The following is a 27,314-nucleotide window of genomic DNA, read 5'->3' as shown; positions in this document are numbered from 1 at the left end:
AGGAAAACCAGCTGGTTCATTTTTCTTGGGAGAAGTAGAAAGTGGTTGAAGAGTGAGAAGTAGCATCAGTCAGAGTTGCAGGTATGCTGCTTCAGATTCAGCTGGATCTTACAACTGCTTAGTTGGGAAGGTGAGACAATGAAGAGTTAGAGAGAATGAATTTGCTGCTGTGTTAATAGCTTCAGGGGGAAAAACAGTGAAATGAAGTCAGTAGGCCAGACTCTGGGATGGTTGGCTGGACTGGGAAAGCAGGGAGGAAAGGTCAGCAAACAGGGGAAGAAAGGAAAACCAATCAAATTACCTGGATGAGCAGAGAGCAGAGTGGGAATCTGCAGGCAGAGAGGCGAGGAAGAACAGTGCCAGTTGAAAACCAGAGCAGATGAAATGTTCCAGAGTGACCAAGTCAAATGAGTTGTGGATCAGGTGAAGGCTTAAGGATATGGAGACACCAAGGTAAAATTGATGGAGTTTCAGAACCCAACACCACCAAGAGTGTCGGAGAACCAGGGAGGAGAAGAGCTTTGGATCAAGGATAGAGGAGGGTGGGGATGGGGATGGGGAGAGTCCAGGTAAGAGAAAGGGCTTGGAAGCAGCAGAAACAGGAGGGATCCCCAACCATTTGCACCAAGTCTGCTCCTGAGCCAAGCTCAGAAAAAGTGAATGTGCCTGGAAGAGAAAGAGAGCCCAGGAGAGGTCCTGGGAGCTGGGGGTGCCTGGAGTGAGCCTGCAGAGCCCAGAAACAGCTGGGAGGGGGAAGAAATACTGGGGTGAGACTGAAAAGCAGGTGGAGGTGAGGGGACAATGTGGCTGGGTGGAGAGGGTGGTACAGCAGGGGACAGGGACTCTATCCCAAGCTGTCAGAGGAAGAGATGAGGAGCGTGGTGGGAAGAGGATAGGCTTGGCATGGAAAATGGGCAGGCACAAGGAAGATAACAGGGCCAGACACTGCTATGAACAAAGGGTGAGGTCAGAGCCATGGCTGGGTGGCAGACAGACAGATGTACAAAAACAGAAGGCAAGAGGCAGCTCCTGCCCGTGGTTTGTAGGTATGGTGCTTGGCTGCCTGCAATCAAAGGTGATTAATTAAAAAATTAGACTTGTGCTATTTTGGCCCAGTGACTTCAGCTGCTGTAATCTAAGCCTAGTGAGTGCTTATCCTTGTGGCAAGCGAGGATAACTCTTCAGGCATAGGGATGCTGTCGGGGGAGACAGCTTTTCCTCAAACTGCATTTGTAATCCTGCCACTCCCCTCATCAATCACCCGGCTAATAGGGAGCTGGCAGCCTGCTTCCTGCTAGCGTGTTGGGAATGTTCAGAGGCAAAGTGCACTATTGTTTAATAGCCAATTATTCACTGGCATTGATAAACAGGCTCTGCTTGTGATTACTGCAGCAATTACTCACCCTCCTAATTTAGACACAAGAAAAAATTAATTCAAGCTTCCAGTTGATCATTTGTATCTTTGGCTTTTGTGTAATACACAGCATGGCACAGTGAAAACAGCCCCACCATAGAGGAAACTGATCTGTTCAGATTGATAACGTGCTTCACTCCCATTGTGTCACCAGGGGAGGTATGACAGAGTCCAAGCTGGAGGGATGCAGCTGAAGGTGGTTTTTTTCTTACATTTTGGGGGCATAACAAAATGTTCATATTTTTAAACCTTAAGTTAAAAATGGGGGTGGGGGGATCGTATTGTGGTCAGAAGGGAATTCCATGTATAGCTAAAAAAGCAAAGAAAACAGTAGGATGTTTAAGTAATTTGACGTCACCTCAACCCCAGACCACCCTCCAAGTGCTGGTGGACCCATCTCTGAACAGCAGCCATGTTTCAAAGATGCTCAGGGGAGGCCTGCAGGAGGTGTATGAAGTGGCAGCAGTTTTAGTTACAGTAAGTGGCAACCATCGTGTTTCCTCTTGCTCATAATTCAGGAGCAGTGAGTGGAAAGGCATCCAGCTAAGGTGGGAACACATGATTATTAAAAACACTCCACAAATGGGCCTTTGGTTGCAAGAGGCAAAATAATTTTGTGGTAACTGGAAGCTGGAGTCCTCGATGAGTGAAAGAGCAGCTCCTGAGATACCTTCCCTCCCCCCTGTTCCTGCCCCTTGGCACCCCAGGGGTTTCTCTTCCCGTGGGTCTGGGTGTTTGCTGCTGGCAGGGCAGGAAGAGCCCCTGTCCCCAGGGCTGCCAGGCAGCAAGGGTCCCAGGAGCTGGGTGCAGGGCACCATCCCCTCCACGTCTGTGAGGAACTGGCGCAGGCAGGAGGGGCCTCGGCCTCTGCAGCAGGATGGGGCTTGCCTGCAGATCCTCCCCCAAAGTCGGGTTTATTTACCCAAAAGGTGTTGACTGCAGGGAGGTTTCCTGCTGGGGGGCAGAGCAGAGACTGAGTGGCCTCAGGTGGGGTTGGGCTTCAGCTCTCGGCCTGGGTGCGGCCCCAGGGGTTGTGGCAGGAGGAGCCCAAGGGGGGCAAAGCACGAGCAGGGTTCTGAGGGTTCTGGTGTTCAGAGCCAGCTTAGGGGTGATCACCAGCTGGGGACTGGAGTGCCAGAGGAACACTGAGGGTCTGGAGTGTGTCCAGAGAAGGGTCTGGAGCTGGGGAAGGGTCTGGAGCAGAAGTCTGCCCAGGAGCAGCTGAGCGAGCTGAGCCTGGAGCAGAGGAGGCTGAGGGGACAGGGACCTTCTCTGTCTCTGCAATGCCCTGAGAGGAGGATGGGGTGAGGAGAGGTTGGGTTCTTCCCTCAAGTAGCAAGTGATAGGATGAGAGGAAATGGCTTCAGCTTGATCAGGGGAGGTTTAAATTGGATATTAGGAGGATTTTCTTCACTGAAAATGCTGTCTGTCCCTGGCACAGGCTGCCCAGGGCAGAGCCTGGGTCACCACAGCCGGAGGCATCCCAGAGCCATGCAGAGGTGGTGCTGGGGGACAGGGCTCCCTGATGGCCTTGGCACTGCTGGGGTAACAATTGGACTCAATGATCTTGATGGTCTTTTTCAATCAAAACGATTCTGTGAAAAACTGAGAGGCAGCACAATATTGATCCTCTCTCTCTCAGGGCTCAGCTCTGGTTGATGACATGATGGCTAGGAGCATAGAGCCAGAGCTGGGCACGAGGTTAACAAAAACTGGACTATTGTTCCAACCGGGAGGCAGAATTAGGCCTTTGCTTTTTCCTCCTCCTGTGCAGTCAGTGATTACCAGCAGAGCATTGGCACTCAGACCTTTAGCATCTGCTCCCCAGCACTGCCTGGAGGTGCTGCTGGCCCTGGTGGGGGGACATGTCCTGCCTCCCTCACTGCCAACCATGCCTGTCCTTGGCATGCCTGGAGCTCCTGTCCCAGCTCCTTCAGGAGGCTTGAAATGCTCTTGTGATGAGCAGCAGAGCCAGGGCAGGATGGGACCCTGCTCTGGGGACCAGTTGTGTCCAGGAAGGGACAGGGACTGGGTTCATCACAGTGACTGGGTGCTGTGTTCACAGCCCCTGTCACTGCTGTGGGCAGCACATCCCAGGACAGGCTGAGCCCTGGCTGGGGCCTTTGCTCCAGATGCGGAGCAGGGGCCTGGCTGTAACCACAGCTAGGCTTGATGGGAGAGGAGAAGTAGAAGCCATCATCTGGAGTTCATCTTATCTGAGAGTATCATACAGGCTCAGGAACTGTGTCATTCTTTTGCCCCACACAGCCAAAAGCTAAGTGCTTCCTAAAGTTTATTTCCTGGCTTTATAGCAACTGTCTGTCCCTTTATTTATTTTCACTGAAAGCTACTGGTGTGCTAAAAATAATTTTTGGAGCAATTTTTGTGGCAGATTGAATAACAATCCCAGGCTGAAGGCAGAGCCCTTTGAAGGATGCAGCCTGGGCCAATCCCTGCTTATGAACTTCCATAATTTTTATATTTTGCGCCGAAGCATTTTCTGCTCTTTGCAGTCCAGAAGAGCTGACAGCTCACATTGTTATTACCTTGACAGGGCAGTTATCAGAGTTAATCCACCCTCCAAGGCTTTTCCTCAGGATAATTACTGTTTTGGTGATTCATCTTGCAGACCCTGCCCTTCCTTATTCGCACAAAATATCCTGCTCCCTGCAGCATCTCTGGGTCAGGCTCGTGCCACACACATGATTTCCTCTTGGGCAGGCAGACAAGACAAGATGGATTTCCAGGTCAGCCATGGCCAGGCTGCCCAACCTTGGCGTGCAGCATGGGTGGCTTTGGGTGCTGCTCACAGGATGGGATGGGGTGGAATGGGATGGGATGGTTGGAGGCTTTCAGGGTGCTGAGGGAGAGCTCAGTGATGTTCCACATGGGGTGGGGAAGCTGTGCTGCTTTTGTTGTGCTGGAAAATTTCACTGCTCCTGTCTTTGGTGGAAAACATTATCACCAGCACATCCTGGCATGTAATTGGCCTCATTTATTATTGTCCAGCAAGGCTTTAGTGCTTATGGTGCATTTCTAAGGTACTTGAAGAGTATTGTGGGTTTTTTTTTCAAGGTTTTTTCAACCCCACAAGAGTATTGTGGGGTTTTTCAAGGGTTTTTTTATCTCGAAGGGGATAGGGGAGGGGGAATTATGAAAATTTTTGGCACAAATCAAGTCAAAATATACTGAACTTTAAAACTATAACCTGTGCAGACCTTCACGTGAGCTCTGCACAGCCTGGAGGCTCTGAGGAAGGGATTATGCCCAACAGGAAGAATTCCCACATGGGAGACCCGGGCTCTGCTTTTCCTGGCAGGCAGGAGCTGACGATATGTCCCGTGCTTCCCAGTTTTGGGGCAAACCAGCCCATTTTATATCAGGTAGAGGTTATCCAGCACTTGGAGTTGTCTAATTGCAGTTTCCTTCTGAGGATACAGGAGCTGGATGGAACCTGGTGATGCCACTGCAGAGGCAGGGCAGTACCTCCATTTGGGTTTGTTCGGGAACTTTTATTCCCCCTTTAACCTTGGTGTTTGTGCCAAAGAGATGGGCTGGGAGGTCATCAGCTTGCTCTGTACCCCTGCCCATGGTGTGCTGCAGCAGGAGGAGGGGGTTCCCCCAGGCTGCCCTCAGACCCCGGCCCTTTCCCTGCACACCAGGGCCAGTGCTGGTTCTTGCTGGGAGGAACCCCAAGACCCCAGCACTGCAGCAAGCCCAGGCTGGGAGCATGGCTGCCTCTCCTTGCCATGATGGGATGGCTGCCCTGAAGTGACTGCCAGTGAGATCCAGGAGGCAGCTTCAGGTCCATCACTTCCAGGTGTGATGGGAAATGCAGATTAGCAGGGAAATTCTACGCAATGTTGCTCTGAGCTAAGCTGGCATTTTGGGTCAAGCTGCTACTGCCAGGGTCATTCAGTTTCACTTGAAGGGAATCAAAGTCCTGAGTAAAGCCCTTCTGGGGACAGAGAAGAAAAAGGGAGAAAAACACAAGCTTTCCACTTTAACTTCCTTGCACACTGAGAGTAAAATGAGTGTGGCAACAACTGCAGCTTGTGCTGCTCCTCTGTTAGGGGGTGTGAGACTTCTGCTCTGTGACCCAACTGCTGCAGCTTGGAAACATGGAGAGAATCCCCATCCTGCCTGCTCCTCACCCTTTGCCCACACCAGAGACTCCCTGTAGGGTCTGAGGACCTGTGGAGCTGCTATTCCCCTGGGACTGGGACACCTTCTGGGTGCCTTTGGTAGCCTGGAGCTGTGCCAGCTGCCTTCAGCATGTGCCTGTCTGTGTAACCAGATTCACCCTGGCACAGGTCACCCACAGAGGGAGCAGATGCCACATCCCTGGGGACAAACCAGGTTGGGCTGGGTGGTTGGTTGGACTAGGTGTGACCTTTAGAGGTCCCTTCCACCCAAACCGGTGTATTTTAACATCACTCTATTAGTTTGCTCAAACAGCAGAATGCTTCTCCTGTGAACTTTTTGCATACAGACAAACATGAGTGGATGGCTTTTGGCATCAAGAAATTACACCCAGTCCTGACACGTAGAGTGGTAACCTGCGTAAGTACCAGTCCAGACAAATCTGTCATGTGTTCCTCAGGGCATCTGCACAGCCACAGCCCCCAGGTGTTGTATCAAGTGCTGCATGGAGTGAGCAGGGGTCAGTCTGGGGGGGGCTGAGGTTGTTCCTGGTGACTGGGGTCACTGTTTGCAACACCGAATAGATTCTGTACAGGACTGGTGTCTTACTGCCCTTCATTGCATGGTAAATTGTTATGAACTCTTTAATTTTTTTAAAAAAGTGGAGTATTATAGTGATTTTTATACTTGCATTTACTTGAAAAAATTTCACATACGGTGACCACGGTGAGTTAGGGAAATTCTGCCACAAGCCTGTGCTTCCATGCAGAGTATGTAACAGCACTGGCTGGGAGGACTCGGAGGACTGGGGCTGTAGTGGCAGTGCTGGGACTTAATCTGTCACCACTGCCTTGACAGCAGAAAAGGTTAAATACTTTGAATTGGCCTTGACGTGTCTAAAATCCTTTTGGGGCTTTCTTCCAACACCCATAGTATCAAAAACCACCCACCTTGAACAAGTACATCTTATAGAGATTTGCTTTGGTTTTAACCACCCTGCCATGAAAACACCCAAGTAGTGTCCCCACAGGAGGCTGGTGGACTGAACAGACACCTGGACCATCCCAGAGACTCCAGATGTTGTGTCCAGTAAAGGATCTACAATCCTGGCAGGGTGTATTCACCTGGCAGGGTGTATTCACCCTGGTCTGGGCTCAGGCAGTGAAGATTTTGTTTGATCCCTTGTCTTGTGGTAGGTAACTGTGTCCAAAATGCTTAGTTGGAATGAACTGAGTTTTGATGAATTTCACAAAGAAGCTACTATTAATTTTATGTTAGAAAATCTGTCAGTGTTGTGCACCTGTGACATTAATTTAAGATGCAAACCCCTATCACATTTCTTTTAAAAGCTTTGCTGACCATCAGCAGGAATGTGGAAATTCAACAAATCACCTCTGGAAAAAATGGCATTTGTGTGTTATATTCTCAGCAAACTAAAAATAGAGATCTCTCTGTTTGTTTTCTTTACAAAGTGGCTAACTGTAACTCCCTTGCCAGCCCTAAAAAAGAATTCACAAAAAAAGGCAGTGACACAAACCCTTATCTCATTATTAGGTCACCAATGGTAGTGAAGAAACAGCACAGTTTTCAAAGACTTTTTCCCATTTATCCCTAACCATAAACCAGACTTGAGAAAACATTAAGGTACATGTCTGCACACCGTGTTACTTACCTATAAATATTGAAAATCTGTTTCTTGAACCTACAGTAAAATCTCAATTTTTTAATCATCCTTAACGCCCTAAGAGGGGAAACTGTTTTACAGATGCAGTCATTTAATAATTGTCAGGAATATGCTGCCTAAAGGGCATGGGTTTTTCAGGGTGTGCTTGAGCTCCTCTTCTCTAAACACTTTGCTCAACAGACCTTGTGGATAATCAAACCTTTCAGTTCTATTTAATGATGTTTTATTTTACTGTAGTGCTTATCTGTCCCACAGTGAAGGTGTTTGGTGCTGGGAAGTTGAGGTCTCTGCTTGTACTGCACCTCCAGACTGGGATGGGCAACAGGGGAGAAAATCCACAAGTTTTTCTCTTCTCCTAAAAATTGAACTGAAGGCCCTAATCTATCCTGCAATACTCAAACCCTCAACATTCATGCCCTCTATTTTTTGTTTTTTACAGAATCCTGTTCTGCTTATTAACTGCCTGTTATGATCTGAGAACATTTGCTTCTGCAAGCAGAACTCCTTCAGTTCAGGCATGGCAAACTCCTCTGGAAACACAGATAGCACCAATAAACAGCTGTATAAAAACATGCAGAGGTACCATGCAGCTTTTCTGATGTCTTCATATAATGAAATATTCTTATACAGCAATAATGGGTTGATGATCACCATATATTTTTTTTCCAGGGCCTAATTTAAAACACGGTAGGAAAAAAACAAGGATGTAACAATATTTCCTTGCTTCTTGATCTCTCTGAAAACAGACAGAAAGGAACAAAGAAAGGTGGCAGTTTGTATGGCCAGTCACAGTTTTTGTCTGTCCAGCAGAGCTGTGGTACTCATCCAGTCACAAAATTTGTACTGAACCAAAGAGCAGCATTTGATTATTCCCTGTTGCCAATTTTGATGGAGTAAACTCTGTTTGGACTGGAGAAGGACAACCAGAATCCAACAGGGTGAAACACCAGGTTCAGTATCAGCTCTGCTGACCAGCACTTTGGACTTCTGAATTTTTATTTTTGGAAATGAGTTCCTGAACACTGGCATTGCCACAAGCCTCCCTAAAACTAGCAAACACTATTCAGTGTTTGAGTTGTGGGTGCTGTCACAGCTGAGTGTAAATGGAGAGTTAAAATCCCCAGGATATCCCTTTGTGAGTCAGCAGGGACACAATTTGGCAGAGGAGGCAGAAAGCTCTGTGTACAGCTGTGCTACCTGTAGGTCCAGAAATGGGATAGGAGTAGGTGGAAACTAGGGAGGAAAATTTAATTTTTGTATATTTTACAAGAAGTTGAGAGGAAACTCTTGCATTGCTCCTCCTTGAAATGAACAGCTTGTGGTCATGGGATGAGATGTGCAGGAGAAGCAATACAGCAGATATTTTTCCTTTAGCAAGGTAATATTTGGAAGGAACTTCTTGGCCACGTTTCAGGATTGCTGAAACACAATGGAGCGTGCTGAGTCACGGCAATCCAGTGGGGACACAGCTCTAGCCAGGGCTGAAATGTGAAACGGAAAACAGGAGTTTTACAAGTAAAAGCTCCATCACGCACCTGAGAAATGTCTTGTAAATGTCTTTGAGATCTTCATGTGGTCTAATTTGCTGTGGTATGAATAAACTAACAATACTGTACTTACTAGTCAGCTCTATATTAGATGGTTATTAAGTGGCATCACACTGCTGGTGGCCAGGGCAAGCAGAGGTGGCCAAGTCCCCCAGCAGCCACTGAAGACCCTGCCAGGGTCTCCACATCCCCCCCTCTGGGCAGCTTGGCTACCCACTAGGTAAACAAGCCTGTCCTAGCTATGTGTAGGTAAATAAGCAGTAGGAATTTTTTATATATATATATATCTTATCTAATAATTATCTAAATACATAATGAGTTAGCTCTTCACATTATTTCACTCACTGGTGTGAAGAATGTACTTTGGCTCCAAATGAAATCCTGCTCCAAGATTAAGGGAAGGATTTCCACTGGCTTCAGCTGAAATGAGGTTTAAATGTGCCTGTTCCAGTCAAAGGACAGCTTTCCAGAGCTGCTCAGTGGCAACTCAGCCATTTCAAGTATCTCCACAGTAGAGCTCTACGTACTTCATTGCAAATTTTTGTGACAGCTGAAATTTTTTAACAGCATCCTAACAAGAGTCTTACTTCCTGCATTTGTATTCTTCAGAGACTCATATAGTCCAGTAATTTCCCACTAGTTATTAATAAGTTATTCTCATGCCTGCTTTAATCACCTTCAGGGTTTTTTTCCCCCATCAGTCTGCTGAGGTGGGACCTACCTCTTCCCCTTGTTCAAGCACCAGAAATACCATTCCTGAATGACTGCCAGAATGTGGCAGCAGGAGGGCATCCCCAGTGTCACTGGGAAGGAGCAGGATGGTGTAGAGCAGGGAGCAGCAGGAATACTGGCACAGAAACACTCAGAGATGGTGACTTTGCTGCTTTGCCCTCACTGGTGCCTCTGCTGCACTCTCTGCAGGAGCTGCATTTAACTGGAAATAGTTACCAAAAAAAAGAGAAATCCACTGCATTTGTTCAAAATGTGAATAATTGAGGAAAGTTTGCTTTGTTGTGTCTGTCTAATCCTTTAGTTTCTGCAGCTCTCCATCACCCCTCTCATTCCAGCTTGTGCTCTAAGGCAAGCAGGGCACTCTGTGCCTGCTGATGAGGACAGCATCAGGGTGGTGTTACATCAGACTCTAAAAACAGCTTCAGTCTGTTATTTGTAAAGTAAGTATCAAGGAAAGTCTTTGACTGTGCTTACTGTGGTGTGCTGTGCTTTTATGTACCAGGTCCTAATAGCACTGGGCACAGCTTCACTGGGCAGGATGTCAGTCAGGAGTATGGAGCTCTTTGACATTGTATAGATTTATTTCTGTGGGAGCTGGGAAGTTCAAACTACCTCTCAGCCCTCTCCATTTTAGGGAGCTGCTGCAGGAGACTCTCAGGCACTAAGGATTTCAGCTGTCAATCAGGTTTGATGCATGACAGCATTTTGGGATACTGGGACTGATTTCCTACTCCCTACTTTCACCTAGCAACCTCTAGTATCTCCAAAGGGTGTGTAAGGTAATACATACAGGGATTATTAAACTTAATCACACAACTGTGACTTGGAACTCTATAATTTGATCCTTCACTCTGGTTTTATGCTGTGCTAGGTTTAACCAATCAGTTCAACATGGTTTATTAGGAGAGTTTTAATGTCAGAAGAAGTATTTTTCAGTAATGTTGTCTTTCAGAAGGGACCTTTTCAGTTACCAAAAATAGTCCTTAGGAGCACTGTATGACTTGTAGTAGTTTAATTTTGAAGACTGCTTCAACACAGTGGGCTGAAGTAGAAACAGTATTTTAATTTTCTGATGTGTATATTCCCTTTAGATAAAAATCAAATTCCAGTAAGGCAACCTGTGCAATTAGAACAAATCTGACATTTTGTGTGAAAACATACATTGACACCTGATGCTTCCAGGAGCTCCTGTCATGGCTCGTCCTTACAGAACTGTTATGAAATGTGCAACTAAGATTAGTAGGTGGAATCTGCTTTCTTGACTAAATCCAAGTCAAGTTTACTTGACTAAGTAAAGTGCTAAACTGGACAAGTTTAACAGGGGGCCTGATGGCCACACCATGTGCTGATGCCTTGGGAACTGAGGGACACCAAGTACATTAGAGTCTCAATTGAAACCACACAGAGCTGGACTTGTCACACCAGTGTAGCTGAGAATTTCCTTTTTTTTTTCCTTGTATATCTCAGGTATTTTAAAAGTTTGCTTGGTAAATCCAAAGGTGACTCACCTGTATGTCTGCACAGGTAACTGCTCTGAGAGGTTGGGAGGAGGCTGGAAAGAGAAGCAAAAACTTGTGGCCAAGAATGCAAATGTCCTGCCCAGCCTGGGAAGCTCTGCAGAGAGCAGCCCCAGAAGGTGGGGTTCCTCTGCTGGCAGCTCTTCTCTGAGAGCTCCATCATCCTCTGGGAAAGGCCCACAGCAATTCCTGTCTGCCCCAAACCCAGCTCTCAACATATGTCAGCTGAGGGAGGGAGAAGGTTTAATGCATCCAGTCAGCAATCCAGAGGAAGCCCCAGAGATGATCTGAGGGCTGGAGCAGCTCAGCTCTGAGCCAGGCTGGGAGGTGGTGTTCAGCCTGAAGAAGGCTCTGGGGAGACCTCGGAGCAATTCCCAGTGCCTGAAGGGGCTCCAGGAGAGGAGGAGAGGGACTTTTTACAAGGGCCTGGAGTGATGAAATGAGGGGGAGATGATTTCCTACTGGAAGAGGGGAGGTTTAGGTCAGACATTAGGAAGAAATTCTTTGCTGTGAGCCCCTGGTTGCCCAGGTTTCCCAGAGAAGCTGTGGCTGCCCCATCCCTGGCAGTGTCTCAGCCCAGGTTGGATGGGGCTTGGAGCAACCTGGGCTAGGGGAGGTGTCCCTGACCATGGCTGGAGCAAGGGTGGAACTGAAACTGGGTGATGTTTAAGCTCTCTCCCAACCCAAACCAGTCTGTACCATGCTAAATATTGCTGTGAAAAGGGCACAAGTACCCCAAGTCTCCCTCAGAAGGGTCAGGATGTTTATCACTAGTGTTTTCTCTTACCAGTGGAGCTCCACAGGTCTCAGACTTCACACCACCAGGAAGGTTTCAGAGCACAGCTGCCTGCACAGAAGGGCACAGAACAGGAATCGTTGTCCTAGGATGTGCATCTTCTCCCAAGGTGTGTTCTATTTTTGGAGCTCTGCTGGAATGGTTCCAAGACCACCATGACACAATTCCTTCAATATGGGTGGTAAACATGTCTCTACTGTTACTGCAAACTTCTCTGCACTGTTTGCTGTGCATTCTTTACCTGCTCTGTCTTTATTGGAAGGATTCTTGCTGTGTTGTCACCTCATCCTTGGATGCTTCTCTGGATATGCATTGTAGGAAAAAAAAAAAAAAAAGAAAAAGGCAAACAACTCCTGTGCTTTGTGGAGCAGCTGCCATTGACTGGGTGGAGCCCACAGGTAAGTGAAGGGATGATATAACCTGAGGAGACAAGACTGCTAAACCACAGTGTAATTCCTTATCACTTAATCAAGCAGCTTCCAATTACAAGGAAAAAATGACTGCACCCATTGTAGGTAAGGCACAACCATTATTAGGAAGAAGAGGGTCAAGTATTGGCATCATTAGATAAATAATTCTTTTTTACAAATTAACTGAGGGTAATGATCAAGGCCATGCACAGTAATGCACACAAGGGGCTTGATCTGATGTGGCAGGACCGACACTGTTCCCTCTGCTTCTCACAATATACTGACAGATCTGGAGACATGAATCCCAAAATTAAGTTACTTTTGTCTGAGATAAAATTAAAAGTCTGTGAAGAGGACTTCTGGGTTTAATAGTTTAAAAAAATCAGGTTCTGATAGTAAGAAGATACATGATATAACTTCAGTCAGAGACTAAGACATCAAAAGCTTCATCTGCTTGTTAACAAGTATAAAGAAGTCCAGCAGCCCTGAGAGCTGCTATCAAGTGTTAACAGTAATAGAAAGGCAGAACTAGGCATATCAAAAATACCTAAAATGTGCTGATTACTCCAAGCTTAACATCAATCAGCTCTTCAGTTTCATCCAGGACCCAAGTTCTATTTATTTCTCTTAGAAATGGGGCTGTATAGATGTGGCCAGGAGTACCACAGCTGGAGTAGCTAGTGCAGATTATTTTGTAAGTATACTCAGACTTACTTACATATTAAATCTTTTAAGGCATTTTATATTGCTAAAATCAAATGTATCGGTATGTTTCTTTGCCTGAATCTTGCCTGCTGGTACCATACTAGCTGCATTTGTGCAAAACACAAGGTGCTGTTAAGACCAGAGGAGCCCATCCTCTTAAAGTCCAGATTTATGTGCACCAACCTGAACTCAAACTCAGAATGCTGTCAAGAGGGGTTCCTCACCTCCCCCCAGGGAAGGCTTGTACCCAAAGCTCTTGAACAAAAGTCATAGTGTTAAAATAATTTTTAGTTAAGACTAGTTATAGTTCACACTGTAATTTCTGTGACTTGGTCTTCACTTCATTTCAGTATTTTCACTGCTTTCCTGCAAACTTTACTTCCTTATTTTGGAAAAAGTAAGGTCTGTTCACTGTAAGTTGCACAAAATGCTTTATTTTATTAACTAAATAAAAAATGTACAATTACATTCATACAGGATGTTCAGTATAATAACACATTTATAATGGCTATGATCCTGTCTTGACAATAAGTTCAGTAGCTGGTGGAAGTATAAGATGTTAATGCCACAAGATGCTCAGCACCCCATAGCACAGAGTGTCATGCTGAAGCCCTACCAGAACTATTTCTGTGTAATTACATAAGAAATAAAAGACTACTTTTCAACACACAATTCCATGACAGACAAACCATGTGATCACTCATTTTAACTGACTAAAAACTTCCCTTCTGCAAGACTGCAAATAATCTATGATTGAGAGCTTGTTTTATTAGGAGTGTCCCTACCTGTTTGAGAACCTGCCAGCCTTCAGGAGCTGTAAGGTGATCCTTCTGGGGAAGGAAAACTTCAAGGTTTTCTTTTTTTCACTGAAAATGCACAAAGCCAAGGGAAGAAGTGTTCTAGCTACCTGTTTTAAGTACACAGTGTTAGCAGCACAGCTGAAGGTTAAGTAGTGCATTCCACCTCCACCCTAACTGCAGGGAACTCAGCCTTGCTCTTGAAGGAGTTGCCTTCCAAACACAGCCTTGTAAGACAGCACAACCCAATGGCACCAGGATGGCAAGTGCACCCCAAAAGGCAGCATCTGACCCATCCTAATTCCAGCTAGCAGAACTACACCTGAGTTTGGTACCAAGTTTGCTGATAGACAAGTTCTGTTAAACCTCAATATGCTTAGAACTAGCTTGTCACTTCATGAACCAGAGCTGCAGAGGTCAGGATGGAGCCCAAATGGTCCTGATGTTATAATAAAGCCCTAAGAAAGGCAGCAGGTTGTATAGTTACCTCCTTGTGAGCAAAATCCCTGCCCTAAAACTATGCAACCTACTACCTCTTCCTAGGAGCCCAATGCTTCCTTCCTGCAGGTGTTCTCCCTGGGCAGCTTTAACTCACCAGCTGCTTTTGCTCTTCTGCCTCTCAGGCCTGGGCACATCCTCTGAGTTTACAGCCACCACTGCTGGGTAAGTGCTTACCCAGGCTTCGCACTCCATGAATGGCTCTGTTTTCACTCTGACCCCCACTATGCTGAACTTTCAGTCCCAAGAAGCACGTTGGAGCTTTTCTGTGGCACTCCAGCCAGCTGGCCATAGTACTGCAGCAGCAGCTCCACTGGGCACACCCGGGGCTGTCAGGAGCACTAAGCTTAACATCTCTTTTTATGAAAACAGGAGCCACCTGGAAAAAGTTACTGTTCTGGATCCTGGGTGCTCAAGCTTCACAGCTTTACACTCCCCCAAAAAAGGTCAGGGATTAATTTTGGCCATTCAACACTTTTGATTTTGTATTACGTTGTTTAAGTCTCACATGCTCAAAGAGTAGGAGGAAAAATAAGCATTTACTACTAATGTCTAATTGTTAAGTTTTTCATCCAACTTTTTCTAAGCAGCTGGAGTCATGGAATTTTAAGGCATTACAGAATCTGAGGTCTCAAAACAGTTCAGGTCACAATGTGCATGTTTGAGCTCCCTGTATTTTTACATTGAAAACCAAATTGTTTCAGAGTCATTTCCACTCCCTGGGGAATTCCACTTTTTACCTAGGAACATGTGCATTCTCCATCCCCAGCCAGCACTGTGCCACTCACCTTGAAAGAAAAGTCATTAGTTAAATCTATCATTGGAGGGCTGCACCACTCACATGACTGTTAATCCTGCAAATTCTGTCACTGATTAATCTGATACTTTACAAGCCTGAATGTATCTGACAGCTCTGTTTTTGCTCAGTGCAGACAGGAATGACTGCAAAGGGCCGTGGTTTGTTTTACTCCTCAGGGAAGGCAATAGATTGTATAGTTATCTCCTGAACAGGGTAAAATAACTACCCTACAACTATACAATCTACTACCTCACTCTGACAGAGAAGCATTACTTCAGCAAAGAGCTTAAGTAGCAAGCCATGGTTTCACTCTGAAGGATAATTGATGCTTCAGTCAGCAGTGTTCAACAGCACAACAATTAGTTCAGTAGTTTGTATTTCATTGTCCTACCACACACAGGAACCAATTTATTCTTCATTTCTCATTAGAGGAGAAAAATCAATAGCAAGAAAATACCCAGCTTTTCCAATTAGAAAAAAAAATCTAAACACAGTTACCAAGAAATATTTTCTCCTATAAACACATTACAAGTACAGTTCAGTAGAATCTGACATGCTGTTTTAAAACTGAAAAGTTTCCATGGGTGATTTTCTGCTGCTTTAGGAAAGACAGTAGATTGTATAGTTATCTCCCAGTTGTGGGTATGACCCTAAAACTATACAACCTACTACCTCATCCCACAGTGCAGGCATCTTCACAGCTGGTGTGGAACGTGTTGCTTTAGCAGAGACAAGGTGGGTGAGCTGCAGACAGGAGGGACAGTGTGAAATACTGATCACAGGAAAAACATTCCCCTTACCTCTCCCAAGGCATGCAATGATTATTTTATAGGTAAGATTCCTTTATTTCAAAATTTTTTCCAATTGCTGGGCTATTAGTACATTCAATCTTTAGACAGGAAGCAAGTTGTAGTAGTCATAGCAAATGCAGTCATTAAACTTCTCTGTTAAAGGAAAAAGTACTACTCAAAAGAAAAGTCTATCAGAAACATCGTGTGCGGAGCTAAATTTCTTCCTCTTTAGAACTTAACATCTAGGAACTTGACTTGTAGCCAATTTACATGGATCACTGAGGCCCCAACATTGATTAATTCTGATTTAATAAATACTAATAATACATAGTGAGTTTTTTCAGCTCTCATAACAGTTAACAGCTCAAAATCATGTACCACCAGTAGTATTTTGTGCTTATTCTGTTACTCTTGAATTTATATAAAGTCCTGTTCACAGAGATTCTTTTATAATAAACAAAACTCATCAAGGCTACAGCCTATACCTGACGTAATTGTTAAACTGCCTTGTCAAAAAGTCACTTAAATGTACATTGCTTTCAGATCAGAAACAAGCGGGCTTCTGTAACTGCTCCTCAGACACCTTAAAACCAACTTCTACATTAGCACAGCTCAATGTGATACTGAAGTAAAAAGTCTTAGAATATTGAAATCAAAATACTTGCCAGGGAGATGCATGACTAACAATCCCCTTCTCAGCAAGGACATCCTGTGAGCAGAGCTGGAGAGGAAAACTGATTGTATTGTCAATGCAATTTATGGGACAGATCAAAGTGTTTACAGAAATGCTGTTTGTAAGACATTAAATGTATGTATTCCCAGTACTTCATCACAATTTTAAACTGAGGGTTTTTTGGACTACTCTTCACACAAAGCCTTGGATGAACAAGAATGCTCTGATGCATGTGTGTGCCCTTGCCAAAAAGCACAACGTGTGACCAGTGCAGTAACACACAAAGGGATGATGTTATGCCCTGAACACAGAAAAAAAGTACTTTCCAGCCCCCTCAATGCTTTACTCCAGAATCCCTTCTACAAATACCGATGACAATTTTTGGTGAACCAATCTTAAAATCTTGCTTGTAAGTAGTATAAATTCTCTGATTTGCTTTGGCTAACTTACCTCCCAGAACACAAGCTTTAGCTTGCACAGATGGACAGGAGCAGTTGGTCCTAATGCCCAAACCAGAAATAAATTACAACAGGAGCACTGGGACCAAGTCAGACCCTTACAAGGTACTGGCACACATCACATCCTTTTGAATCAGCTCAGGCAGAGTTCCTGCTGTCAGGCAAGTGGCAGGGAAGCTGACAGCCCTTTCAGTTCCCTCTCCCTGCACCCGAGCCTTCAGCAGCTGAGCAGAACCAGGTAAAAAACCATTTCCCAGTGAGCAGCAGCCCTGGCCAGTGCCTCCAGCTGCAGGGAGCTCCCTACCTACACTTTCTTACTCAGTGATTTAAGGAAGTTACTCAAGTCCCAGATATTTAGATTCAGAAGGAACCTGATGATTCCCCAATGTACTGAGAAACATTGGAAGGGATCTGAAAACCTGGATAGGTGTTACCACACAAAAAGCTTCCATGAGGTGTGTGAAACGGGTAAAATACATAAACCAGCTCTGAGTCTTTCTTTAAAATGAAGCCTGAGGGAGGCTGTGATAAACCTAGAAACCAATCTGTTGCATCTCACCACCTTTAGGTAAAAAGTTAGCTCTAAACCTAACCAACCTGAGAAAATATATCAAGCAGCTTCTTACTATTTCCACTGACAGCAGGACTTCCCAATCAAGTTGTTATTGGAAATTCTAAACCATTTCCTACTGCCTCCACTAGATTTTCCTCTTCAGTACTTGCAGCTCCTCAATCTTCACCGCCGTTCAGGTTCCTGAAACGAGAGCCTTTCATCTACTACAGGTCTGGATGGGCTCTTATTAAAGTAAAAAAATGTCCTGGAAAAAAATATTATGAATGATTTCCAATTGTTACCCTGTGGCTATATACAGCAGGCTGGCTTGAGATCATGAAGTACACACAGGATGTCAGGAAAACCTTATTCTGCAACAAATACACCTTATGAAAGACCATCAGGTATCCTATCTCCTAACTCTTGCAGAAAAGCAATCACACTGATGTTGCATCACTCAGACATAACTTTTATTCTTTTTTTTTTTTTTTTTTTTTTTTTTTTTTAGTAATTTTTAAAATTTAATATTAGAAAGGTATAGAATTAAAATCCTAGTCAAAGATCTTCTGGAAGAAGTTCAGGCTACCTTTTGCTCTTTTGGTGTTTGTAACACATACTCCTGCCAAGTCTAGTAAATTTGGTTTTTATATTAACCCTGCAGTTTGGGGAATTTCTAACTTGTGGATTATTTCTAGTAGTTTTTAAAAACTGCATCACCCCAGTTGCAGTGTCCTGGTAGGGACTGGGATCTGCCAGGTCTGCTGGGAGCCCAGCTGTCTGTGTGCTGTCTCTCTGGTACCACGCACTGATGTTTTCTGGCACCTGCAGAAGCAGAGCAGCTTGACACATGATTAATTATGCTCCTGGTGTGGTATGTTCTCATTCTCCAGTGGCTCTGCTATTGTACACACCCTGCTGCTGCTATCACACCTGGAGTTTCAGGGTTATCTACCTGCACATTCTCTCTTTCAGCAATAACACTTCAGACTTCAACCAGACTTCAGCTTTAATAAACACAGGGTTCATTTGCTTTCCTCCTCAACAGCTGACCTCAAAGTGATGTTTTGCCAGTGAACGCATGTTTTAAAATCCCCAAAGTGGGGAAAGTGAAGAAAATGACCCTGGAAATGTGCAGCTGTGCCCATGTCTCCCAGCAGCAGGGCCCTGGCTCCAGCCTGCTCACCCCTCCACCACACGATGGTGCTCCAGGCTCGGCAGCACCAGCACTAACACCAGATCCTCAGCTCCACTCCAACAACTCCCAGGGCTCTGCATCCCCATGGCCACCTGCAGTCTTAGAACTCAGGTTTGTTCCTTCTGTGGATTTTTTTTGTTTGTTTGTTTGCCCGGTGGGGACCAGGAGGGGAGGAGAAGGAAGCCACATGGTTCATGCAAACTCAGTACTCCTTCCCATTGCTTCCCTTCACTGCCCTCACCTGCACTGTCATCACCTGCTACATGCAGACCTCATCACCTCTCTCCAAAAATGGCTCAGTACAATTACACAGATACTCACAGGAAAAGTTTCAGTGCAAATTAAAATTTCCCCCCCTTATAAATTCACAAGTTTGGACTGTACCCTCCTTTGTATTCACACAGTGCTCATCTGCCTTGAGTCCTGCTCCTAATTTGTGTCCAAGAGAAGTGACAGCTCTGAGGTGCTCCCCATGCCCTTCTTCAGCTGCCTGCAAGTTTGCAACTGAAATGATCCTGAACTGCACAGAAAAAGAATCTCAAGAATTGAATCATCTTGTTTAATAGCAAATAGAACCTAAGCCCACTTAAGGTATTCTCTAACCTCTGAAAGAGAAAAAAAACCCTCAAATTACAGTTAGGATTTTTATTAATTACTCTGCTGAAGGAATAAAATGTACATTTGTGAAATTCCCATTTCTCCTCAGTGTGATCTTAAAAGACAAATGCTTCATTCTCAGTTATTTTGTCCACTTTTAGCACAGAATAAAGCACCCGAAGCTGGAAGTGAGTCAGTAGAAGGCAGGGTCCCTACACAAGCTGTGCTTTACTAACCCTGCTACCTGCATCCTTCTCTGAAAAGGTCATTGGGCAACTGAGTTTGCAAACAGCTTCTCACCTGTGTGTGAGGGGAAAGCCAGAGCTCTAAGTTACAAATCTGGGTGAAGACTGAACAGACTGGAGTGTGGGGTTGCTTTTCATTGCTTTGTGCCAAGCACCTGCACTGAAAACAGGCACTGACCAAAGAAGCAAAGATTTGTTCAGGCTGCAAAACTCAGCAGCTTGTTATGTGCAGGCACCTTCCCAAAAGCCCCCTGCTCCTGCCCCAGAGCAGAACATTTCACACCTTTATTTGGACCAACAGTCCATTCAGCACAGCACACTGCAGCATGTGTGCATCACACCAGGATTCCTGTCTGAACTGGCAGACTGTTACAGAGGAGGAATGGAGAAGGAGCAGCTTCATCTACAGATGTGCTCTAACTCATCCCCAGCTGCAGCAGGTCCACACACCCAGACTGTGAGGGGCAGCCACCAGGGCATTTCTGGGGAACTTTCATGGAATTTTTAGTGTAAGATCAATACCTCTGACTGTCATCTCTGACAAGAATCTGTCATCTCACATCTCAACTGGAAATGCCACAGTTTTTACAAACCCTACATCCCATTTCCACGTAACTGCTTCAGCACAAAGCATTTCAGTTTTAAGTAATTATAACATAAAATGCTACTTTGTTGCTACATTTTCAAGTAGTATGTTTGATTTGGGCTTATTTTTCTAACCATGTAGGCCCAGATGTCATAGAAATACTCAGAAGCCACAGCTTGTCAGAAATCAGCAGTCACTACTGCCCATTCCTGCACTGCCTGAAACTTATTTCCTGTGGAAAAGGACATGATCACAATTACTAATTGCCAACATGAGCAGAGTAACACAAATCCTGGCATCTTCCTGGACACATCCTTGATTTTACATGTTCAGTAAGCTGTGTCAGTAGTGCCTCAAAGAAATGAGGTAATACCACCCCAAAATGTTACCAGTTTTTCACAAACCCTGTCTAATACCCACCTGGCAGTGCACGAGCAGAAGAACATAGATATATAGATTATATATATATATATATATGAGGAGACTTGAGTTCAGCTGCACAAAGGTCTCTGCACCCTTCTCAAAGGAAACCATTGTGTTGCTTTGCTCCTGCTTCCAACAGGCACATGGGCTGCTTGTAAAAGATGTGCACTTATTCACTCTGGACTGATGTCTCTCAGGACATGCTGCTAGTGAGAGGGATGTTTTCTGCATGAAACTTGCCTTTGAAGATGACTGCACAATTTCAGTAAATCATGAACTTAGTGCAGAGGAAGAATGTTTTCATGAAAGCTGTGTTATCTTATTCATTGCCAATGTAATTAAACATCTATTGCCCTCTGTAAGTCCTGGGAGCCTTTCACTATTTTACCACAGGCTGGTATGGGCTGGAAGAGACCTCAAATACTCCAGTTCCATCCCCTGCACGGGCAGGGACACCTTGCACCAGACCCCTTTGCTCCAAGCCCCATCCAACCTGCCCTTTCTGCTAATTATTTCATGTTTCCTCTACTAGCAGCAGCAGAAAATACAGAAAGCATTTATCAGAACCTTGTTGCCACTGCCAGTAACCTGATGGTAAGTTCAGGGTGTCCAACACCAGAGCTTTGCTGGGATCAGAACATGTCCAATTGGACACCACCACCAGAACAGCAATTAACTGTTCTGGTGAAGCCCCTGCAGCCAAGGGTGTTCACCTACCTGCAAATCTAGGGAGAGGATGCCCTGCTCCTTAAATATTGGTCGAGTTTAAGAAATATTCTCACTTTTGAAGGGACCGATTCACTTACTCGGGAAGGGTCAGGCATTGAGTGTGACCCCGGGGTGAGGTTGGGGCATTCTGCTGCAGGATTCCTAAACACGTTCTGAACAGGAGCAGTGTTCCCTACCGGATAAAACGCGCACCAGATCAGAAAAAAACCCAAAAAAACCAAAAAAACAAGAGGTGCATAAACGGCGTGGAAAAGGCAAACCTGTCCCTGATCGTAACCTTGACCGCTAGCCGGGCTTCCGCCCCTGCCAGAAGTCACCGAAATTCCCGGGAGGTTCCTCCCTCCCCGCCCCGCCCCGCCTGCGCTGGGCCGGCACAGCCCTCGGTGACGCGAGGCCGCTCTGGGCCCGCCCCGTCCCGGTACCGGGGGTTCCGTTCCCCGCCGCCTGGGCCAAGGTGTCCCGTGCCCACACAGCCGGTACCGGTAGTGACGTGCCTGGCGCTGACTGGACCCGCGGCCTATCCCCGAGGGGCGGCGGGGCCCGCCCGCCACTGCGCAGCGCCCAGGGGCGGCACTTCCGGGCCCTCACGTGAAGTCTGAGGCGAGCGGGGGGAGGCGGGAAGGGGAGGCTGGGGGGGGGCTGGGGAAAGGCCGCGATGGGGAAAGGAACGGCGAGAAACCGAGACCCCGCCCGGCCGCCGAGGTCACGGCCCCGCCTCTCGCCGCTCCATGCGGCCACCGCCTCCACCCGCAGGCCGGGCCGGGCCAGGCCGCTCCCCCCGCCGGAGACATCCCCCTGACAGCGGGGCGGCGGCGACGAGCGGAGGGGCCGGGCTCAGGGCCCCGCGCCCGCCAACCAGCGGCGGGAAGGCAGCTGGGCCGTCCCGTCCCGCCCGCGCCCCAGGCCCCGCCGGTCGTTCCCCCCCGGCCTGCCCGCAGCTTGCCGCCCGCCCGGCCGCGGGGCTGTGGGTGCGGGTGCCGCCCCGCCGCCCGTTACCTGCCGCAGGGTGACCCGGAGTCGCGCAGGGACCCGGATGGAGTCAGGGCCGCTCCTGCCGCCGCTCGGCGCGCGGCACCACGGGAAAGCGCGAGGCGCCCCATTGGCCGGCGGCCGCCAAGCCCCGCCCACCGGCGCCGCGGGGCGGGTACGGCTGTCCGTCAATCATTCGCCGCCGCTCACGCCCATTGGGTGCAGCTCAGCGAGGCTCTGCCCCCTCGGGGAATCTGTCTCCTGATTGGCTTTTGGGGAAAGCGGCTCCGCCCCCTCCGCCGTTTATTTGAGGCGCCTGCGGCGGCGATCGCGCAATGGCGCCCCCGGTGGTTGTGTGGGATGGGTACGGCAAAAGCTTTCCTGTCCATGTCCCGGGGCTGCCGCTCCGCTGCCTTCCCCGCCCGAGGGCGGCTCTTCGCGGCGCTGCCGGTGCAGGGCCTGACTTCCCCTACTCAGGAAGGGCCAGTGCGGCCTGGCCTTGCCTGGCTCCGGGGGTCTCGCGTTGCCGGCTGGGGGGTGCGTGTGTGTCTCTCTGTCTGTCTGTCTCTCTGTCTGTCTGTCTCTCTGTCTGTCTGTCCTCCAGCCCTCTGTAGCTCATTCCTCAGTGTGCAGTGTTGTGCCCTGTAGTGGGTTGGATTTCCATCCGTGGTTTCCATGAGCTCTGTTACCTGTCAGGACTTGGGGATCGCCTCTGGCCGCTTCTGTCTCGTTTCTCAGCAGCTTCGGGAATGGCCATTGATGAGAAGATTTGGGAGTGGTGACAGTGTGTGCATCTTTACAGACTGTGCCCACCCATCCCAGGAGCTGGTGTGTCAGCAGGTAAATCACACACTGCTGCAGGCAGAAGGGCTCAGCAGCTCCAGTGCCTCTGGGAAGTGCTCCTGAGGGGGAGAGCAGGCACAGGCACAGCTTGACTGCAAGAGCTCTCAGGTCAGCAGTGCAGAGTCCTTTTTTCTTGGGCATCATCAGCCTTGGTTTCCATTGTATTTTGTAGTCTGATTTAGTAGATGGTTGGATGAGTAACACAACGTTGCTAATTGCATTCTCTGATAGGTGATAATCTTATTTAATTGGGAAGCACCCAGTGAAGTCCTTTTGCCTCATCTGTAGTCGTAATGAGCTCTTGAAGCAATGAGTTTGTGCTGCTCCTTGCTAAGCAGGAATCTCTATTTCTGCATCCTTCTTTTCGGGTCACTGGCCTTTGCAGCTGGAGGAGATAAACCCATAGCTCACTTCTGGTTCTCTGTGGTGAATTGTGTATTTTTGGCAAAGTTTGTACTTTTTTCACTGCCTCTGAATTTGGGTTTTATCCTGATACTTCAGAAGCAATCTGACTAGTTAGTTTGTTGTTACTTATCAAATCCCTTTTCTGGTTATATTCCTTGTAGCACAGGGACTGTAAGGCACTTCGGTATTTTGGAGGAGGAGGGGTAGGAGGGAAGTGCTCTGTTTGAAGACAAACTTCAAACAGGGATCTGCTTTTGTTTCTTAATTTTCACAAGATGGTTGGGACAGATCCCTTTAAAAACGTGTGACTGCACAGACTGTTCTTGTCTCTGTGAGTTTTGTTTTCTTTTGAGAAATTTTACAAATAACGAAACTTTTGTGGGTGTTTAACACTTTTCTAACAGCTTATAGTGCTTACAATTTTCTAATGGTTTACAGAGTCTGAATGATGGAGTACTGAGGTGTGTAGTGTCCTGCCTTCACAAATAATTATTTTAATAATAAATGTGAGGAGGAGCCTCGTTTGCAGTGATGGGAGCAGTGACCAGGCTCAGCACTGACCCAACAAGGCTGAGGTTTTGTTCAAGTCAGACACAACCCCAAAGCCTCAGCAGGTGACAAGTGAACCCCAATGCAGTTTTCCTCCTTGTGCAGGTAACACTTTCTACCAAAAATTCAGCCCGTGGCTAAATTACTTCTAAATCTCTATTTTCAGGTGTAATTTGACTCATTTTCTGGTGAATACAGAATCTACAGTCGGGTGTCAGGCAGGTAGAAAGCCGAGAATCGCGTTGGTGGCTGTTGCAGTTCCAGTGTGGGTCAGAAGATGGGGTATGGACCCCCCGAAAGGTGCCCGAGCAAGGAACAGGAGCCCCGCGGTCCCATCTGACCCGTGTCCTGCGTCTTGGCGAGGCAATGATCCTTAGCACAGAGACAGAATTTACCAGAAACAGCAGTTATTGCGTGTTCTTTTTCAGGTGTCTGTAACTGATGTGCACTTTTTTAGCAGCTCTCCAGTGGGAGGTGCTGGAGGGCTGGGTTTGCCAGAGGAGCAGGGTGCAGTTCCAGGTATCAGATAAATGAGGAAGTGGACAGAAGCATTTTTCGAAAATGAAGCATTCTATAGATGAGATTTATTTTCACAGCAGGAAATCGTTGCTGGGGGACTGTGTTCTTTGGGGCCTGCACTTGGCCAGCTGTGTGCTGATTCCTTGGTGGCTGTTGCTCCCCATGCCCCTGCTGGGGAAGTGACCTTGGTTTTGGCTTAGAGAACAATTCCAGAGTGTGGCCAACCAGGCCCCATGCAGTTGTTGACTTGACAGATTTTAATTTGGAAATTAAATTAAGTACATAGCTGTAGCTTAGCAGCCCCTTTTCAGTAGCACTGATTATTTAAAAGAAGATCAAAGGGCATTGAAACTGTGGGTCTTGAAGTGTATTATCTTAGGAAGAATCTTTGGTTTTGCAAAATAAAACTTTGCTTACCTTACTCTCTGTTTCTTTAGGACAGGTAAGAATTGGACAGTCTAAATCTTTTTCCTCATCTAAGAGTGGATCACAGTGTAGGAAACATTGAAAAGAAACACTGTGGGCAAGTACAGTCAGTATCAGCATGGAACAAAATAATCCAGGTATAAAACCCAGTTGTTATGATACATCTGTCAAGCACAATTCCCTGGAAAAGGAGTGCTGTAGGAAGCCCAAATCCTGCCCTGCAGTGGTGGGTGCTGGAAGCAGGTGCTGTGTACTCACTGCCTGCTGGGGTTTCCTCCTGACCCACTGGAGTTTTGGTTGTGCCAAGTGTAGGAGATGAGAAATGAAAGGGAAGTTCTGGCTTGTTAGGCAGTGCCTGGTTACCAGCTGTAACCTCAGCCCTGAGGAGCTCAGGTTCCTTTCCAAACACAAGATCCACTACAATTAAACAGCACCTGAACAACACCTTGGGGCAGCACCTTGGATAAGTGTGATAAAACTTGTGATTTGTCCCAGTTCTGTTCATTCTGCAGAACAGTGAAAGTGGCAGCACACAACATTTTGAAATTCAACAAGCTTAGGAGGTCAGAACATTGGGGATGAAAAAAGCCTGAGAAGCCCTGGCAGCACGGGGATGGAGGGAGTGTCTCAGCCTGGGGAATATGGAAGTGCCTGGTCACAAAGCACTACAAATAGTGACACCTGCATCCCTGTTTTCTGTTAGCTTCTGTTTGCATTATCTGGTAATGTATAAGCCACAACTGAAGCTTTTCTCACCATTAGGGCATTTGCATTTCTCCACCATTCCCGTGTGAATTCTGTAATGTCAGAAAAAGTTTGAACTTACCTTGCATCCTCTTTTCACAGAGACTGCTAATAGAAAACCACTCTGGAGCTGGTGGGAACTCAGAGTGCTTATTTCAGTTCAGTTGGCTTGAACGTGGTTGGAGAGTTCAAAAGGAATGAGGGGGAAGACAGATGGACTCACAGACATAAAAGCATCAAACGGAATTTGGTATAAGGACTGCATCTCCGTGCATTCAGTATGTGAAAGGAAGCAGACTGAGAACAGAATTGCTGCTGCAAATCAAAGTCAGCTTGAGAACAGTTAGGACAACAAGCTGGCAGCTGGTTTTGTGCCAGACAAATCTGGGATGCAGTATCTGCTCTTTGTAGAGTTGATTTTTGCATCCCATGGTTTGCCTGTCACCCTGCTCCACGTGGGGTTCTGAGGAGCTGTGGGGAATAAAGCAGAAAGGAGGAGGACCTTGGAGAGAAACTCTGGCATGCAAGGGGAGGCAGTCAAGGTAAGTGCTGGGCTGAACTCTGGGAATAAGGGCTCATGAGAACTCAGCATTTTGAACCAAAGGTCAAAAAGTTCACTGTGAGGAAGACTTGGAGCCTTCCTCCAGCAGCCCTCTGAGCATAAATTGTTGGAACTAATTGTAATATCTCCACCTGTTTCTTAGGAATGTAATGAATGTGTGAGTGTGGCTGATGAATCTGTATGATAACTGCAACCAAACTGGGGTGACTCAGAGCTTGGGTGGGCATGGGTGGTGGAAGGATCCCTCATGTCCTCAGCACTGCAATAAAGGCAGCTGCCTCAGAACTCCTGTGGGCTGGGAAGTCTCTTTCTGTGTGTCAGGAAGGAGCAGCTTTTGGACCCAGTCTCATCCATTACCCCAGGTCTGAGGCTTTGTACTTAGTGTGGGGCTCATACTTCAGTGTTAAGGCTTTTCAAATACCTCCCCCAGGCCTGCTCTGAAATGGTTATTTAAAAGGAAAGCCTCCGATGTGTAGGATGTAACAACCCTCAGAATCCTATCACAGAATCACCCGGGTTGGAAAGGACCTTGGAGATCATCAATTCCAACCCTTGATCCACTCCCCCCGTGGTTCCCAGCCCATGGCACTCAGTGCCACATTCAGTCTCTGCTTAAAAACCTCCAGGGATGGAGAATCCACCCCCTCCCTGGCCACCCATTCCAATCAATGCCTGAGCACCCTCTTTGGAAAGAATTCCTTCCTAATATCCAACCTAACCCTGCCCTGGCAGAGGAGTCCTGCTGGCAGGGGGACCTGAGGCAAGGAGCATGGGAGAAGAGTCTGATGTTCCAGAGCACTGCAGCAGGACAGGGATTCCTCTTGCACAGCCTGGGGGAGCCTTTGGAACACACCTGTGACATGGCTCTGTGTGAGGCTCAACAGAGAGGGGCTGTTTGTGCTGCTTTACTGCAAGAGCTGTTGCTGCTACTCTGGAGAGCATCTAATGGGAGAGGAATTTTCTAGAGGATCAGAGAAGGCAGGAGATGGCAGCTGGGCTTCTCCT

General features: G+C 46.9%; 2 long non-coding RNA genes across 3 annotated transcripts; one reads left to right on the top strand and one right to left on the bottom strand.

The window, feature by feature from the left end:
- Positions 1–8,000: 8,000 nt before the first annotated feature.
- On the bottom strand, positions 8,001–22,374 carry LOC115599023. Of its 2 annotated transcripts, none has more exons than XR_003988087.1 (4): positions 22,289–22,374; positions 11,825–11,884; positions 11,029–11,072; positions 8,001–8,722 (listed from the first exon to the last, which is right to left on the bottom strand). It is a non-coding gene; the product is annotated as an uncharacterized LOC115599023 (long non-coding RNA). The 2 variants fall into 2 exon arrangements; XR_003988086.1 differs by lacking the exon at positions 11,825–11,884 and adding an exon at positions 21,370–21,464 and having other exon boundaries at positions 22,289–22,358.
- Positions 22,375–22,976: 602 nt separating this feature from the next.
- Positions 22,977–25,884, top strand: LOC115599013. Its single transcript, XR_003988079.1, has 3 exons — positions 22,977–23,101; positions 25,516–25,725; positions 25,850–25,884. It is a non-coding gene; the product is annotated as an uncharacterized LOC115599013 (long non-coding RNA).
- Positions 25,885–27,314: the final 1,430 nt, after the last annotated feature.

Source organism: Calypte anna, chromosome 12, assembly GCF_003957555.1.
Source record: "Calypte anna isolate BGI_N300 chromosome 12, bCalAnn1_v1.p, whole genome shotgun sequence".
Taxonomy (NCBI): Eukaryota; Metazoa; Chordata; class Aves; order Apodiformes; family Trochilidae; genus Calypte; species Calypte anna.
Note: the sequence above shows the minus strand (reverse complement) of the source record. Positions and strands in the feature narration are given on the sequence as shown.